Genomic DNA, 18,884 nt, shown 5'->3' on the forward strand with positions numbered 1-18,884 from the left:
GAAAAAGAATAAAAAGAAAATAAAAGACAGATAAGGAGCCTTGACAAAGTGGTTATATGGATAACAATCCTCTAACAAACACAAAAGGACGTTAACAGACATTATGGAAACCTTCCTGAAAGAGCATGCATTTATGTTTCTTGACGCAGACCCTCTGCTTGCTATTAATCAGACGAACTTTGGCTTTGAGTATACACTCTAACTCAGGCACCGATTTCTTGAAGAAAGTACATGAGAGAGAAGCAGGGGGAGGCCAGGAAAAGATTGGAAGAAATGGGCAGATCACACAAATCCCAGGCAGATTACTTCTGCAGGGCAGGCATGTAATGACAACTCCTTCCTCACTTAAATTTCTTCTCTAGGACCAGGGCAACAGCCATTTCTGGTTGGCGCCCTTTGTCCCAGCACTAAAAACAAGAGGAAAGGCTGGTAGCCCCACCAAAGAAATATTTTAATTCCTTGAAAGAGCAGAAGAGCTTGCTTGGGTAATGGAGGCTACCTCAGCAGACATTTCTAAAATTAGATAATCATCTGGAAAGATCAGATTAGATAGTGTAAAGGCTCCTGCTCAAAAACAGGAATTGGAATCAAAAGACTGCTAAGCTATTCATTTTTATGCCTCTACTAAGATCCCATTTTAACTAGTCTTCCCAAATTAGTAACAGGCCTTATCTACTTTCCTTCTATGGTTGAGCTTTAGAAACTTATATTCACACTATAACAAAAATGTTTGAAAAGTTAAAAAATTAAATTTACTATCCCTTAACATTATTCACCAATACTCTACTAATAAAACTATAAGCCCCACCTATGTATTCACCTAAAAATGGATTTAAAACAAATGAAAAAGCTATAGCAACTATTTGCTTTCTTCTTTCCTCTTTAAAGTGAAAGAAAAGAACCAGTCTGCAGAAAGAAGTCTATAGCCCAAATTACTGATTTAGGAGGTGCTCTGTAACTTACCTTTTAGCAGGTTACAGGTCTCCTGGATGATATTCTTAAGGGAGAAGCACAAAGTATCTCTGTGGCCCTTTGTCCTCATGGCCCAGGGGTGGGGCAGCCATGCTCCAGCCCACATGCACTGCCCTACACCTGCCGATCTGGACCCCGACTTCCACCTCCACCCCGGGAGCAGGACCTCCCGGCTGCTCCAGCCCTGCCGGCCCAGAGAAACAAAGGGCAACAGAGCTCCTTGACTAAGTGGAGAACTATTCCCACTGCACGGTAGCTATTTAAAGAGGTGGTGCCTGCGGGACAAACGCTGCCTCAGAGCCTTCCTGTTTGTGTCCCAGCTCAAATTTTCATCCATTTCCTAAGGAAGACTGCAAAGTGGAATCAGCCTTGAGGCTGAGATTTATGAAAACCCACATGGTGTGCAAGGGCCATTTTTAGAAACAGTTTTCCCCTTTCCTTCTTTTCTCCATTAATTAGATATGAGGCTTTATTAAAAGTACTTTTAAAGTCAAAAGCAAAAACTGTATCTGTGGTTTTTCTACTCCTGAAGGATTTTTACCCTGAAATGTAGAAAGGAAAGAATTTGTGGATGAGTAACCCCATATCTACCAAGTAATAATGCAGAGAAAAACCATGTGACTTATGGTCAGAAAACAAGAGTTTGATTAGAAAAATCTTGCCATTTACTAGCTTTAGATAAAGAAATGCACCCAATCTCTCTGGATCTCAGTTTTTGTCTGAATAAATGGGACTAATAACATGTACTTTCACATGTCTATTTGTAAGCACTACTGGAAAAGACCCCGGCTGTGCCCCATAGAAAAGTCAGAGGCATGCTGTCATTACATCACGGTATCCAATTTCCTAGCGGCTGTTACATTAATATTAGACTTTAGTAGCTGGATAAAAAGAGCTAATATATTTTCTGTCTTACCTCCAAAATTCTTTTATGTATGTATTTGTTTGCTTGTGTATTGTCTGATTTTCTCAATGCACTGAGGTTGCAGGAGGGCCAATGACCTCAATGGTAGTACTGATTTAACAATACCCCCACTACCAAGAACAACTCTTGGCATGTATGAACATCCAATAAATACTTGTAAATAAATGAACAGATAAACGCATAATTTCAGACAAAATCAAACACAGTGCTCTACACACAGTAAGCCTGTAACAAATACTATTTACTGAATGCACTGCAACTTTTCTCTGTAGAGAAACATCTCAGGAAAAATGCAATGTAATAGAATTTTAAGACAAGTTGGAGCTCTTAAAAACATTTGAGATAAATATGACTGTATGTTTTGTTAGATCACCCTGTTCAAATACATTATTAATTTGGTTAATAGACAAACTTCTTACATCAGGGATATTAGGTACAATATTCAATATTAATTCACTGAAAAAGTTTAGTTTACTTTAGAATGTACCTAAAATCCTTCCTCAGGCCTGTTTTTCTTCTGTAGAAACTCTCTTTCCTCTGTTGCCCTCTAAGTCCTAGCTTGGTGGCAAGATAAGGATTCACTGATTTTTTTAAGAGCATCACTCAGACAAGAAGGATAAAGATGTGTGGTCCCTTGTGGCCCCTATGATCCAACTACCACTGTTTAATACGACCTAACGACGTGCTGGGAGACAGGAGAGTGTCAGGCACCTGAAACAACAGATTTAGTTGTGAGCTTTCACATTATTGCCTGAATCCAGTTCAGGCCAGTTCAGGCCACTTGAGACTAAAAATCAATTCTTTGATGGCTGCTCGTTAATCTATTATGTGTAAAGAAAAAAGCGACTTCAGTGGATATTTGTTCATTTCAAAAAATTACCAAGAGAGGAAATATCCTGAATCTTAAAAGATCATCTGAAACATGATTCCCTCTTACTTCTAAGGCTTTCTCTTGCTTTGCCTGAGAAACAGCACCTTCCTTCCACGTCTCTTTTCCTTTCCCTCTGCCCACTTTAGGGATAGCGTAACAGCTATGCCATAACGGGTCTTTTCACAGGTGTTAGACGTGGGATATAAAGATTTAAAGTTGCTCACTCTGAGTGAAGCATTTTAGTGCCAGAATATGAGGAAACATCTCATAGTCACTGAAACTGAAAGCGCTATAGCTTTCGGCCAACGAGAAAGAAACTCTCAAGAACAGAGAGTGATGGTCAAATAAAGGCAGAATTTATTGCCTTTATCAAGTATCTATTCTGTTTTTCACACACTGGAATGATATCCTTGACCACAGCCCTCCTCTCCTCCCCCTTCTCTCATGTAGCTCCCCTGGTGCTAGAGAAATTTTTAATTGAATAATTAAAGATTTTAAAGAAGTTTCGAAATCGACTTTTGACAGCTTCGCGTAGCACGGCTTTCTCACCTTACTGTGGGCCTCCAGCCTGACAAGTACCAGTCTACACAGAGCTTGTGAGTTCAACCACAAGGGTTATCAGATGTGGCGTAAATGCCTCCAGGAACATGCACATTTGACCTGGCGGTGGGGAGGGCGGGATGAACTGTGGAAACTGCCATCCAATAGCCAAGTTTCCTCTTCATCTAATGAAGAAAGAATTCCTTTAAGAAGAGTTCTTCAGGAAGCTCTGACACCCTCCCCTTGGGATGCTCGTGGACCTCCACCAGCTATTTCCTGTAAAATAGTTTTATTCCCCTAGTTACTGACAGACTTAATCAAGACATCACTGTGTATCTGGTTAGCAAATAAAAAGATCATTTCAAAGTTACTGATTATATAGGGTCTTGTTATGCTAGTTCTATCATTATTTGAGATCATATATCTTATTTTAATAAACATTTATCTAATGCTACAGAAAACATAGAAATCAATCTTACAAGGGACAATAATTTATAGGCATGACTAAAAGGAGGAAATATCATAGAACACATTACCCAAAGTCTGTCATTACTAGGTATATACATTGAACAGAATAATAATGAATATATCCTTTTTGCCATCTGTTGCTTTATAGGACAGCAGATTTCCTGTCGGCTGACTCAAATAAGTAAAACAAAGTTACACTGAAAGATTAATCTTATTGATAAAGATGTATTTTGATGGCTAGTTAATTCTAAGCAGTTCGAGCTATTTCTTTTCCAAAATGAGAAACAATATTTCTCCCTCTTCTCCTCTCTCTCAACTGGCTGTGCCCACGGGCTCTGCTAAATGTTTTATTTATTTATTTATTTATTTATTTATTAGGAATAGTCTGTTCTTTTTTTTTTTTTTTTAACATTTTTTTATTGAGTTAGTCATTTTACGACGTTGTGTCAAATTCCAGTGTAGAGTACAATTTCTCAGTTATACGTGAACATACATATAATTCATTGTCACATTTTTTTTCACTGTGAGCTACTACAAGATCTTGTATATATTTCCCTGTACTATATAGTATAATCTTGTTTATCTATTCTGCCATATGCCTGTCAGTATCTACAAATTTTGAAATCCCAATCTGTTATGTTAAACATTTTAAAGCTGTAAGATGTATAAGTACCGGGTTCCTGTCTTCAATCAATTCATGAACTGGTAACACAGAGATCTCAAGTACAAGGTAGGGTGTAGAAAAGGAGAAAGGATAACCTAAGATCAGGAGTGCAGGACATGAAGTAAGAATGACATAAGTTCAATGGCTTTGCCACTTTCACGCCGTCTGATCTTTGAGGAACTTCTTAATCCTTCTAAGTCTCGCTTTCCTGGTGGATAAAACAGAGATCCTACTGGTACCTGCCTCCTAGGGTCGTGATAAACATTAAAGGAATTTATGGATGCCCTTAACAGAATGACTGGTTTTGGAAGTTATCATTACACAGCACTGACGCAGAAGAAAAACATTAAAAAGAAATAATTAAATTCAAAGGAGAAAGAAAATCCCACTCATAAATAAGAGATACAGGATTTTGCAGCCAGGAAAATGGCTCTCTAGGAATAGTTTGAACGTACAGGCTGTCCTTGACTCATACCCTCTCAGTGTGAAAGATGACTGGGGAAAAGCACCTGGAAAGAAAAGGGGCCACAGCCCCCCTATCTCCCAGACGCCTGCCCACCCATGATGCTGGGTACAATCTCAGCCTGTGCCATCCAGGGCACTGCAAATGCCCTTGGAGCCTCTTCTTTCTCTCCCCCAACTGCTTCTCTCTCAACAGAGCTGGTCTCAAAGAATACCTTCATGTCTAGGAGAAAACATCCAGGATGTTCATAAAAACAGAAACTTCTGCTTCTGGCTATGGTGCATTAACTGGAAGTGGAACAGCCTTCCCACCATAAACAACTGGAAACTGGATAAAATATGTGGGAAATTGTTTACAGATACTAGACAAAAGGGAGCACAAGACATGATCCTTGAGAGAAGGGGGACAGCTGAGGTGACTGAGTCCTCCGGTTAAGGCAGCTCACCACTGGGACGCCCATCCCAGACTCCAGCGCAGAGAGAGAGGAAACCCAAGAATCCTGGGTCTCATTGAGTATAAGGGACACAGAACAGAGTTCCTGCAAGCAAAGGCCGAAGGAATATTAAGGGAAAGTACCAGATAGGGAGGGTCTATACTGACAAAGCGCTCAAGAAATCCACATGGGGTCTCCTTGAAGTTTGTGGCTGAATATTAAGTTACACATGTGCCAGGTCAACTTCGTAACACTGGGCAAAAACAGATGAGGGTCTACGAAACAAGTGATTCCCAGATCTGGAAAGAAGCTAGGAGACACCTGAGTTTTACCAGCCAGAACAGAAAGTCTTTACTGAGCACCTGGGGCTTCAGGTCACAACCCCAGAAGACTCTTTAGTAGTCTGATACTTTAAAGTGTCTGTTTAGTAGCATGGCTACCTTAAATTTACATAGTGTTATAGGTCAAACATGTTCAATTTTAGAAGGCTGAAAAATATTTCTAAATGATTACATTTACGTGTTTTCCTTTTCAGTCATTGAAGCAATGGGTGATTATGTGGTGGATCATATAATGGACTCTTCAGATATATTCTTAAGATTTACCTGACTGCCCAAATTTTTCAATATAAAAACATTTCTACAGGCTGATGGCTATCTTACAACTTACACTTCCTTCTTATACTCATATCACAAATTAATAGCCTTTTCAAGTTTCAACTTTTCTTTTTCAAAACTTAATGAAAAGGTCGCTGAAATGTTTAAGTATCACTTTGTTCATTAAAAAAAATTTCATAGTGTGCTTGTTTACTTCATGTATATATAAATCAACACAGAACTTGAATCTCTAGCTTTTTATCCAAAATATTTTCTAAGAACAACTGTATTTCCTCTTCACCTTTATCCTCTGCACAGTCACCAAAGTATCTGTATATTCCAAAAGCAGAGAAGAATGCAAAGCCATGTTGAGATTTAGATCCTAACCAATAGCTGAGTCATCCTTAGCTAAGTGACTCCCCAATAACCACTCCTCAACACACACCACATAAGTATGCATGATGGGGTCCCTGAAAAATGTAAAAGGTACCACATTTCATAGAGCTTTCAACAAACAGTAAAGCCAACACCCATAAATTCCAATTTAGTTGTCTACACAATGGATATTTTAAGAAGAAAAATGATGAAAGTGATTCTGCTGAACACCACAGTAAAACCAGACACCATTCCAACTCTTTATGCATCAGCAGGCTGTCTATATGCAAATAAGAAATCTTCTTGTAGGGGCAACAATTCCAGGCTGTAGCAGTTCAGTAACAGACTCCCCCCTTGTAAATAATTGCACATCAGGAAGTTTTATCTCAATGTCAGTGCTTGTCATGTCCCATGAGTCTAAGACCCATACTGTAAAACACAAAACAACATAAGTCTTTTAATTATAAAGTGCCAAACTTCAAAAAATACCAAACTACCTAATTTCCCTATTTTCTTGCTCTCCCTATTTCTACTAAGTAGTAATAATACTGCATAACTGATAATTAAAGCCAAGTTTCAGTAAGCTTTACATGATGTTGGAAGGCAAGCAGAGAGAGGCTGAAGAGAAAGAAACTGGAAGCAGAGGAAACCTACCCCAAGGGATGAGTAGACTGCCAACATACAGCACTCTTCATTCTGACTGCGGCTAGTGCTGAAATGTAACAAATGATTCTTATATTCAACAAACATTCTGGAGAGCCTACCAGGTACTAGGCCCTGTGTCGGAGACAAAAGATACAATGGGGAGCAAAGATGGACGTTCTTGGCCCTTATCACAAGGGAGACCAATCACATAACTACAACTACAAAATGGTGAGATGTGTCGCAAGTGAATGTTTCCCGAAGGAAAAGCTGCTTGAGCTGGGATTGGACAGCTAGGCAGGATTTAGCAAGATGCAGAGGATGGCGAGGTCGGTGGCCAGAAGGACATGGCAGGCAGGACAATTAGGAAAAGAGGGGGTGCGGGCATTTAAGCAGGTTGAAAAAGGACACAGACAGTCAGGAGAGGTGGATGTGGCCAGGAGACGCCAGACCATGCAGCCACATGAAGGATTTCAGTCCTTATCCTTAAACAATGGGAAGCTGTTAAAGATAATTTTAAGCAGAAATTTACTATGCCTCCTCAAAATTTTACCTGAATGAAGTATACTAAAAGGAAGCATGGAAATCTTAATGAAAATAATTCCCATGGAGTCTACCAATATGGTATTCATATAATACAGTCGCTTTCAACATGCATAAATGACTTGACTCGATGCAAAGAGAAAAGTTCGTCACAATTTTCATTCATCAAATGCTTATTGAGTACATTGTTATATGCCAGATCAATTCTCAACACTTGAGATTCATCACACAACAAGATCAAGACCCTCATGAAATTTAATTCTAGTGATGAAGGTAATAAATAATGAAGACAATATATAAGTAAATTTTTGTAGTATTTAAGAAGACAAGTGTCATGGAAATGGGAAAAACTGAGCAGAGTTGAGGAAGATCAGAAGATGAGGGGAGCAAGAGGGGGAGGTAGAAAATGACTGTACTGAACAGGTTGTTAAGGTCTCAACTGGAAAATGAAATCTGCATAATCTTGGTTGTTTATCAAACTTTGACAGTTCCTGCTGAAATAAAAGAATTATTTTAGTGCCATTTCTAGATACACGTCAAGTTAAATGAGAAAGAGAGATCAAAGAACTATCAGCTATTGCTCAAAACTTACAGCTTCTGGGTTTTCTGTCTTCCTGTATCGGCCTCCTGTTTCACAACAACATTCTGAATACTGACTGATGATTTTATTGTACTTTCCACTTGACAGTAATCTATTCACAGACAAAAGAAAGCCAGCCTCACCCATGTGATAACTTTAGCTTCTTTCAGCTGGAAAATACGGACAGATTTTTATTTTCAAAAGTCCTCATGCCAGTAAGAATTAAAAAATCTGAAAGGCACCTCATAGTAACAGATACAGCAGGAGGGTAAATAAAGGGTGAATGAATATAACCTTGCAGACTAGGGCAAAATTATTATTAACTAATATTCCTAATTACAAGTAGGTTTTAAAACAGGTTTTAACATGTGTCAAGATCTCAACCCATCCCTTTTCTGGAATTAAAAAGTCTGGAAGTGAAAAGATAGCTTCCTTGACAATACAAACGGTCCCAAAATGATTCCCAGGAACAAAAGAAGCGAGATGACTGTCAGGAGGAAGTGTGCTTTGAATCCAGGATAGCAAATAGTTCTTGTTTACAATAAGCCATGAACAGCCAGCTTTAACTATTAGCAGTTATGTGCAAATGATTATTAACCGAACTGCATAGTGAGGGCATTAAGTCACAGGATGACTGTTGCTTTATGCTGCACTTCTACTAAAACTTGATTTTATTGCCCATTTTCAACAGCTTTTGGGCTTGGGTTGTAAACAACAGCCTTTTGGTAATTCTTCTGCAAAGGATGCAGCTGGTGAGCAAAATTTAATCATATGTGTACCCAACAAGGAAGAACAAATAACGAAACAAAATAACATGATTCTCCATTTATAAGTCAAACAAGTTCTGTGCCTTACCTAAGAGGCTATGTCTTTCATTCCGATCATTAGTGATCATTAATAATGAAACCATTTTCATTTTTCTGAAGTGTTTATCTTTATTATATTAGGAAGCCAAACCATAGTCTAGACTTTTATAGAGAGACAAGTACAATCAAGACGTCATGCCAGGCTTAAAATAATGATAAAAATAATAAAACAGTTTAGGTATTTGCCAGGTGCTGAGTCAGTATTTTAAGTGCTTTAAATATACTATCTAGTCTCTTCCTTGGTACCATCCAATGAGATTATACTATTAGTTCCATCATTTTACAGATCAAGAAACGGAGGCACAGAGAGGTTAAGTCACTTGCCCAGGATTACACAGGTTGGCTTCTGATGTATGCACAGAGAGCTTAAATAATTTGCCCAGGATTAGACAGCTAGCCTCTGATGCTATAAAAACTGAACAGTAATTCCGCAGTGTGCCAGTTACTACCTCTGCTTTCACACTGCAGAATTTACATTTTTACAAGTCTTGCACTTTGTCAGACAAGAAAATCATAATTGCTCAAGTATTCTCTTTGAGGAGAAGACCTGCAAGGAAAATGCAATCACTCGGTGATGTTTACATGACTCGTGGAAAGGGAAAGGGGAAAAACCAAACATTTACTGAGTCTCCAGGATGGGCCAACACTGTGCTGTGTTGTCCCCATTTTACCTGATCAAATCTTGACAATGTACCTATAAGGTATTATTCTCCCCATTTCTAAGGTCTGGAAGAACTGAGGGTAGAAGAGGTTATGTAAAGTGCCTGAGCAGACACGAGGGGAGGTCAGAAGTCCACTTCTGTCAGATCCAAAGTCACACCACACCCACACCACACACTGCCCCCACCCCCAAGTGGCTGCCCCTCCTCTGAGAGGCATCTTTGTAAGTGGTGGTCTACTCCTTCTAAGGGGCTAGACTGTATCATGGTCAAAGCTGAGACTCTTTGACCTGGGGTGAGACTCCTGGGTTGGAAGCCTAGTTCTGCTGATGACTAACCACGGACAAGTTACTCGATTTCATTCTGCTGCAATTTCCCCAGCCATGAGTGACAGTACCTCTGTGAATATTAAAGGAGCTAACATATATACACCTTCCAGTATTTGTCCCCATAGCATTTATCATAATACACTATATACCAACTAAAATTTTAACCCTTTTACAGTATAGACTGGAGGAATAGCCAAGAGTAGAAGCTAGAATGTAGAGACAAATTGGGCCATGTAAGGCTTTCAAGGATAGTTGAAATATTAAGCAGTTGGAGTTTATCCTAAGGGAAATGAGAAACCACTGCAAAATTTCAAGCAGAGTGTGTGTGTGGCATGACTGAACTCCATTTTAGAAAAATCGCTCCTCTGTTCGCATTGTAAGGACTTTTCTGGAGCAGAGTAAGCACTTGCAAGACGTCTGAAATAAGACAAGTGAGAAAGGCTGATGGCTTGAGTCATGCCATGGAGACACAAGAAACTGATACACTCTAGAAAGCTAACCGACAGACTTTGTGATTGATGGGGGCAGGAAATGGGTTACCATGTTACCAGCAAATGGGTAGATAATGGTGAAGGGAGATAAGGTCAAAGTGGACCTTTCAAATTTGAGAAACCTACTGGACTGCCATTAGACCATTGGCTATTGATAGTCTCCATCACCTACTAAACCTTTACTATACATTACACGGTGTGCCAAGAAATTATATTACCATGCGCCTTTCTACAGACCAGGAAGCAAGCTGAGCCTTAATGAGACACATAACTCAGCCATGCACCACATCGCCCCCACACCCTAACCACCCCTACCACCACCCCTGGGGCACCACGATCTTAATCTCTGATACCAGATTAGTTCTGGCCATTTTTGTACAGTATACAATTGGAACAGTACAGTGTATGCACTCTGTTGTGCACGTCTATATGTACTTTTAAAGTCTGCAATTTAACTTGAGGGGAAAAAAAGGTTGTTGTAGATGGAGACACAAGTATAATCTTAATTCCTTTTCCTGTATTCTAAGGAGTCCTGTCATGGATACACAGTACCTACACATTTGGATTCCCAAGTAAAATCAGTAATGTGACATGAACCCAGAGAAGGGCAAGGCCCATTTCAGCGCTGCATCCTTTTGAAGAGATTGAGTCACCGACCCAGACTAACTGTAACAAATCCCTTCATATGAACTAAAGATTAGGATGTAAAGTAACAGTAATGGTGAGATGGGTTTTAAAGGGAAAGGTTTTTTTTTGTAATGGCTTAAAGTAAGTTGAGATAAACTTCAGATAATAATAAATTTGAAATCAACTCTAATTACTGCTTTATCAAAGTAATCCCTTCTTCTAGTTAGGAATCTTTCACACAGCTAAGGAATTGAAAATGACTTTAGAAAGTGTTTGGAATGTTTTTAAAATAATGGAAATGACAGTAAAGAAACTTTACTAGTTTAAAGAATTATTTTCTAAAATAATTTCATAGAAGTGGTGCATTTAATGTAGTATTTTACTCTATGATAATTATACTATATAATTTTACATTGTACTTGATGAATTCTGAGTTTGTTTCTTCCCTAGACCTAAAAATTTCTTGGTGGGGTGGGGATTACAGTCTTATTTTTAGGGTAAGAGGATCTTGGCTCTTATAGTCTTCCTATGAATTATACTTCTTTTGCTTTCAATCGCAGTATTAAAAAACTAAAAAAAACTTTACTTGGAATATGAAAACAATCATATTTGCAAATTTACTGCCATCAAACTTTTAAAGGTGCCCAACGTCTGTAACGGGAGAAAAAGCTTATCTATTCGCCATAGTTCTCCACAACAGTTCTGTCTGTCTGTACCTGCACAAGCATGCATATAAGGGTGTAAGTCCATTTCAGAGAAGAGTCTCATCATTTTCTAGCACAGTGAATTGTTTGTTTGAACTCCTACTGCACATCTTTTCATCACAAGTTCTTCTTAAATCTCTAAAATTCCTGATTATATTTTTATGTCCCTCCCCTAGAAAAGAGCCAACATTTAGCCCAGCCTTGTTGAACCAAGCAAGGTTCTGATTACAATCTTAATGAATCACCTTTTGAGAAAAGAATCAACCACCTATGACCTATACTTTGACTGCAGGACACGCTGCCTTTAAACTCAGTGGGAAGCAGCAACTTCCAGATGACATGCAAAGTCAGTTTATATTTTAGCTGAGAAATTCTGCACCTGGGTGTGAAAGACTAGCTTCCCTGTTACATCTTTAATTTTTCTCAAGGTTTGATAGATAAGAATCTGTGAAAATTTCCAAATTTTAGCTATTTTTTACTTGTTGTTTTTTGCTCTTATAATTTCCATATTTATTTCCTGTCATAGATGAGTTGTATATTTCAGTTCCTTCACTCATTTAAGTCTGATGTTCTATACGCATCTCTGGCTTATTTAAATTTCTTAAACTTGTAGGTGCAGAGTTCAAGCTCTGATATATATACGTTTTTAACTAACCAACCATGCAGGATAACTATGTAAAAATTAGTAACATGTTAATAGTAAACTAGAGAATCCCAGAAGTGAATACAGCCATTGCAACTTTATATATATACACATATACAGAAAGAGTATAAAATTAATACGCCTACACCCAAAGTGGGGCTGTTACTGATCACTAATAAGATATTCTAAATGAGAACTAGAGTTTCCTTATTCATTTTTAAGTTTTTCTCTTTGAAAAATCTGATTTGCTCCAAATTTGCCTGCCAACTCTTTAATAAAAATTTTCTGAAACTTGAGAAATCGTGTCTAAATGGATTAGAGTAAGAACTAAATCTCCATCTGCCAGGATATCTGAATTTGCCTCCTTTCACTTTAATACATAAAGCATCAGTGGTGAAATAAAGATTAGAAGAAAACAGCAAGCATTTAAGAGGAAAAGCCTACTCCATGCTTACTGAGTATCAAATTTCAATTGATTATAGCCAGTATTTTATTCAAACTTACATTTACAGTTTTACATGTGAAATGAGTATTTTAAAATCTCATTAATAAAAACCCACTTAATAAAGCAACAAGTTTCATATCATTTTAAAACAAATCTAAAGCAGTCCTATGTCCTTACCTGTCTCTTACTCACAATAAACAAATCATTATTTCCTACTTTGCCTTTGATCTTCTCTGAGTAAAAACCACAACTCTCATTTACCTGAAATGATAAATGGATAGATACAGAGAGGGAAAAAGTCACTATAAAGTCTCATTTTCAGTTATGTCTACCTACGACTCTTTAACTAGACCAACCACCTAGGAGGAAAACTGGATAGTTTACATTTCCCTTTCCATCCTTTACTGCTTCCTGGCGCAATATCAAAAGACAAGCAAGCAACAGACTCTAGAGCAGACTCTGTGTCCTAAACCAAAGAACAGAGCATTCTTCCTTGTGCTCTCTGGATTCTAACACCTCCTCCATCCCCATTTTTCATCTGATACAAGTATACTATGTTGGTCACAGGCATTTCTTATTTTGAATCTTCTAAGTAATATTTCTAATAAATCTACAATTCCATTCAGCAACAAGTAAAAAGAAGAGTTCCTCAAGCTTCAGTTTCCCAAATAAACTTGGAAAATAGCTCTGTGATACAGCACAATGACCATTCATTGCTCAGTGGACTCAAAAGCACTTGGAAAATGGCCCTCAAAGTCAAAACTCCACAGCTCTGGCATGGGACTTCTGAGGCCTACTTCCGAGGACACCATCGTCAAAGCCTCTTGACTTGACAGGTAATCCAGACGGCAGAGCTCATTAATTCTCTGCTGAGGCAGTGCAGTATGAGTTTGATATCCAGTCCTGCTTGTGTAGGGTGAACAACTCTGTGTTCAATGCTTTATTCTACTGAACTCTGGAAACTCCCTTGACACCAGTTTTTTAAAAATTTACCAAAGTTGCTAAAAACACAGGCTATTCAGTCTGTTCCTGTGTCTCTGATATCAGAGGTCCCATTAACTTCGGCATGATGGAGAGAAGGACATAAAGAGAGGTCACACAATTTTGTAAAAGTATATATACCCTGTCATTCCTTAGTTCTTAATTCAATAGGGTAAGGAGGTGGAACATCAAACACTCTTTAAAAGTCCCTTTACCACATTTGCATGAATTTTATTTCTCTAGGGTAGTAGCATCATGAGAGTTGTCAATCCAAACTCTGTATTAACCATTAATATGTCCCTATAATTCCTAGTTCAAATACACTCCTCCCAATATGCAATGCTGGCCAGGTTTCTCTTCACATTTACCTTGGCCTTTGACCCATCTCTCTAGATACATGTTACTTCTTTAGGTTTTACTCCATTAGTTTCTCTTCCTGCCCTTCCTTCAGTCCTGCTCTGCTCCCCGTTCTCCCCTCTGTGTATCCACAGAATATGTAACGGGCATTCCCTGTCTCCTCAACTTCACCATGTTAAAGAAGAATGGCTTATCCTACAGGTCAGTGCCCATGTTTCCAAAAATACTGGTATTTCCCATATGTGATAACATTAAACAGGTCACACTCTCTGCAAAGGGTCAGAAAGGATATTTTATGCCAGGTATTCCTGTGAGAGTTGTTTTCTTTACTCATCTCAGGTTTTCAACACATTAAGGTGGCAGAGGTGGAGCAGGGAGGCGGGAAGGAAAGCAGGGCAGGAAACGATGATGCAAAGGACTGTGCAAAGAAAGAATGGTGCTTCATGGGGATATAAGAACATGAGTAAAAGTAAGATTAAGAAGTTAACTCTTCCACAGATCTTACTATGTGGCAGTCACTGTTCTAAGGTCTTTACTTATACTCACTAATCCTCACGTCAATCCATGAGATTAATTCTGTTATTGGCCCCAGTGAGGAAACTGAGCAGCTAAAAGGCTAAATAACTTGCCCATATCCCACAGTCAGCAGAAGGGCCAGGATTCCAATACAGGTGATCTGGCTCCAGAAATCTTGCTCTTCACCACTGATTTGCTTATTTTAAAGATAACAGAGTTGATTATTTCAATACTGGAGTGGCTGAAAGATAAACTGGTAGTGACTTATGACTAAAATGGTCCCATTCCTTTCTGACTAACATATGAACCCTAATAATTCAAACATATACTAATTTAACTGGTTTTTGATGTTTACTGATAACACAGAAAATAATTGCTTAAATGTTGTCCAGGAATGATACACATGGAATACATTTTAAAGTATCTGGGCTCAGGTATAGGGTGACCACATGTGCTAGCTTGCTCAGAAAAATCCCAGTTTATACCTGCTGTCCAAGCATGATTATACAGCACTTCCTTTCACTTTCAAAAGCGTCCCATTTTGGACAATAAAGTGTACAGTCATTTCACTTATGCACAACTAGTGTAACTGGCACAAGTTAAGTTGCACAAAATCCAGATCCAATCTCCTTATCGTATTATTTTCAGGTCATTCTTTTTAGCAACTCCAGGAGCTATTGGTCTGTGCCAACCACCACCAATGGCTCACTGTCCAGCATTTATTCCATTATCTCTATTTTTTCTGGTTTCATGGTCCCATTTCCAAGCTTTCTATTTAACAAGAATCTTTCACTTAGCTTTTTCCACCTATAAAATTAATTAGGATTACTGATTAATTCTAAAACTTCTAAAAGACAAAATCAATCCAAAACACCCTCCTTCCCCACCTCAAAATATATATAACTAAAAACTTTCTGTGCATCTAAAGTTACATAAGGTTATCTGTATAAATACTAGTTTATAATCTTATACGCTCACAAAAGGCAGAGTTCTACTGATCTTTTCCTCCCAAACACTTTACAGAATCTGGTACATCATCATGTGAATTTCAAATGATCTTTTATTCATCTTCTGAGAATCAGTATCTGCATACAAACTGAGAAGCGGTGCATCTGGTTAATAATCCTGATTCTTTCATTTCCTCATCCTAAAACTCAGTTGTTTTTACCATCACGAGCTCAGAGGTGCTTTTTCCTATTTCTCTTTTTTCTGCCTCTTCCTACCTTCAAACACTTCATTTCCCTCTAGTCCTTCTGTCAAATTACTGCCTCTCCTCCTCCAGTACTTTCTAGTCTATAATAACCACTCTAATGACATTTCTGTCCTTAAGGATTCCGCTGTCACTTTTTGGAAACAAGCCGCTATTCAGTTGTACTCTCTCACATGCATCTAACAATACCTCCAACTCTGCAATTGCCTTAGTAGGCCTATGCTTTTTCCATATCGCTTTATAATTCTTCTGAAAAATTACTTACTTTTGGTCCTTTTATACAAAATCCTGACCTCCTTACCCCTGGATCAAATTATCCACTCAGATATATAGTCTACTTGGGAAACTCAGCTGGCAAATAACTTCCTAGCTCCTGGGCTTCATTCACCTTATTGCTTATGAAGATCCTCGGGAAACTGACTTACAGAAGGAAGGGAGGAAATTCCTGCCCTCCATCCCTAGATTAGTGTACGTGCCCTGAAGCACTGGATTGCATGGCCTTACTCTTATCTCGGTTCACAGAGCTACAGATGTCGGGAGGGTACCGTCCATCACTAGTTCTGGAAAGCTGATCCATGCCAGTGTGAATTAGTATGAGGGAGACAACAGCCTACAATGTCCTGCTTAGGGATTTAAAAGTTTTGACAACGTTCTCTCTTTTCTGGCCAGCATGGGTTCTTCAGATCTTAGGATTTAAAGTTTTCTTGATTATGATACCCAATACAGAACTATATTCATCTTTAATTTCCACTAAATGGCCTCAGCTATCCAAAGACAGGTTTAATCTCACTATGATAATGACATATCATTAAAGGGTTTTCTATAAAAGTAGCTTTGAATGTGTGGTAGTTTTCTGGGAGAAAAAGCTGTAAGGTTTGAAGATCACATTTAGTAGAAAGAAGTGAATTTCATTAAAGATGTAAGGAAAGTAATTACAGCTTCAGAATCATATGGTCAAAGGCAAATTATACATTCCATTCTATAATAATGTTTTAAACAGACATTTATTTCTAATTACCTTTACCTTGTTCCTTCATGAAAATGGTCTTATTTGAGATACGTAGACATCAAGAACAAAACTGAAGTCACTGCAGAGACTCCACTGTATCAGGTATTTTAGATCTACTGAGGTGATTGATACTTAAGATAAGCACGTGTTCACTAGAACGTCTACCAGAATCTGACCAAATCTGAATCCCAAATCTGAATCACAAAAAGTGAGCATGACTCTGAGTGTCAGCTTTACAATGAGACTCCTCTAGGAATTTCAGCAACCAATTTGTTCTTTGTCTTTTTTGGACAGAGACCGTAGTTACTAAGGCAAAAATCAGTATGCTTGGAGTTAAATGTTCCAACATGCAATTCTACTAGAGTCAAAAACATGCAGCAGCAACACCTCTGGGCAGACGATCAGAATTCAAACTTTAAAACATCAACAAAGATGTTTTAAATCTGGTGAGTAAATCAGACAACTGCATGAACCACAAACACAGATAGGGGACAGAGAAGAAAAAACATAGTTGATCTCAGTTTGGTCTCACTGAAAACATGGTACTTGTTTTTATTTTCGCTTTACATTAGATAGAATAGCAATGTCTAAAAAACATTTTAAAAGGCTAATTTGAAGATTTATTTTTAATTAGATACAAGCAGTAACTCTCACATCAAATTAATTTTTTTTTTTGCTTTAACCTTTTACAATTGCAATATTGTACTGAAAGTAAAGCAGAAATATTTAATAGTCTCTTTCAAGGACTCTTTCCTTAGGAAAAAAAAAAAAAAACTACAAAATAAGCCCTTAGGTACCAATTTCACACAGGGCACCTAGGTTTTCCAAGGCTCTTATTTCTCTATGCCCTCCCAAATCATAGCCTAGACTCAGAATCACTTGGATAAATGGCCCTTCTGCAATACACAAAAGTTACTGATTTATCAAGAAAGGCTTCAGGCTCTATTTCTACTTCATCTAATACTCCCATGTACGATGTTTAGAGCAACAATAGAAAAAAATCATCCTCCATCAATGAGTCAAAGACAAAAGCAAATGGAACAATTGTAAGCATACAAAGAGGGAAAAACAAACACATACCTTGGTGGGATGATACTGAGGCATTTCTTAGGAGCCTAACCTCTGCATTCCCGGATTGTGACCGAGACGATAATGAGGCGTTGAGAGGGATGAGCGACCTCACTGTCACCACACATAATTCCAGCCACAATTCGACTTTGCACCTGAGAAGAAGCTCTCAGAACCCATCTCACAGTCATCCCTCCTGGTCAGACATGGTCCTCCTTGGGTAGAGGCTGGAGTGGATTCAGCAACCGGTTTTGCTGAGCCTGAAACCTACACTGCACAAGGTCTGTGTTAACTGAAGACACACGTGGTCCGGGATGCAGAGAGTAAAGACTGAGAGAGACAGAGTTAGAGACAGGATCACATGCAAGCTCAAATTTGAAAGTTAAACATTAGTCTCTGGTTTACTTGTAAAGTCAGTGATACAATCAGAATAGATAAGAAGGTCTGTTTTGCTTCATTGTTTGAATTTGGGTCTGAGGACCCAATAATTCATGATAATGCTCACATTCTTTTGAAACAGTTCCAGAATCCATGGTTGTTAAATTCAGTAAGGGAAGAATTCCATTTGGCTCCACTCATGTTTTCCTCCCTGAGTAGAAATGAGGATTAATAAAAAGCATGGCTGAGTAGAAATCTTATTTGTCTACCAAGGGTGAATGGGGTATTGGCCAATTTGTAAAGGGAGCTAAAATTAAATTCTTAATAGAATTTAACATCAATTAAATGCATGTAATGCGAATGACCACCTTGAAAATTAATCTACTTAATAAAGTATAATCAAATTGGTCTGTTCTACAAATGTGACTCTCCTTCCTTTCTAATTAAACACTATTTTATGAAGTTGGACTTCACAGAGGCCTGGAATTTTTTAAAAGATTTGAAGGCATATCTTCAAAATGAGAGGGAC

At 38.3% G+C, this 18,884-nt stretch overlaps 1 protein-coding gene across 13 annotated transcripts in view; it reads right to left on the reverse strand.

The window, feature by feature from the left end:
• The window catches only part of ARHGAP28 (Rho GTPase activating protein 28), a 141,458-nt gene that overhangs the window by 104,505 nt on the left and 18,069 nt on the right, over positions 1–18,884 (reverse strand). For 2 of the 13 annotated variants that reach the window (XM_032467122.1, XM_014561135.2), the window contains exon 1: positions 964–1,206. The exons of 8 other annotated variants lie outside the window; for them this stretch is intronic. The gene's annotated coding sequence lies outside the window, so the exon portion shown is untranslated. Of the gene's footprint in view, positions 1–963; positions 1,207–3,317; positions 3,566–17,989; positions 18,234–18,884 lie in introns of those variants that run through there. 3 more of the 13 variants (XM_032467124.1, XM_032467121.1, XM_032467123.1) reach the window with 3 other exon arrangements.

This window comes from Camelus ferus, chromosome 24 (assembly GCF_009834535.1).
Source record: "Camelus ferus isolate YT-003-E chromosome 24, BCGSAC_Cfer_1.0, whole genome shotgun sequence".
NCBI lineage: Eukaryota > Metazoa > Chordata > Mammalia > Artiodactyla > Camelidae > Camelus > Camelus ferus.